The sequence below is a fragment of the Vespula pensylvanica genome, chromosome 20 (genome assembly GCF_014466175.1).
Source record: "Vespula pensylvanica isolate Volc-1 chromosome 20, ASM1446617v1, whole genome shotgun sequence".
NCBI lineage: Eukaryota > Metazoa > Arthropoda > Insecta > Hymenoptera > Vespidae > Vespula > Vespula pensylvanica.
In genome coordinates, this window is record NC_057704.1 from 3,321,563 (window position 1) to 3,321,874 (window position 312).

A 312-nucleotide genomic window follows, 5' to 3' on the forward strand; every position below is an offset into this window, starting at 1 on the left:
TTTCTACCAAAAAAGAGAAGAGAATCATATTATCTCATATTACACATATCCATTATTAAAGTTTGAAAAACCCATAATTATAATTAACCGTTTTGCAATGAAATCTTTTTCCGAAGAGATTATCGTATCTGATAGCGGTTATCCTTTATGGTGGAAATTGGACCAATCCCCTTTCATTTCGAGTCACAGCAAATACAGATGTTCAAATGTGTCCGTAGATAAATTTAGCTAAAAAGTTCCTCGGTAGCTCAGATGGTAGAGCATTCACCCGAAAATCTTTGTAAGCATCAAGCGAAGACCTAATTTTTTTTC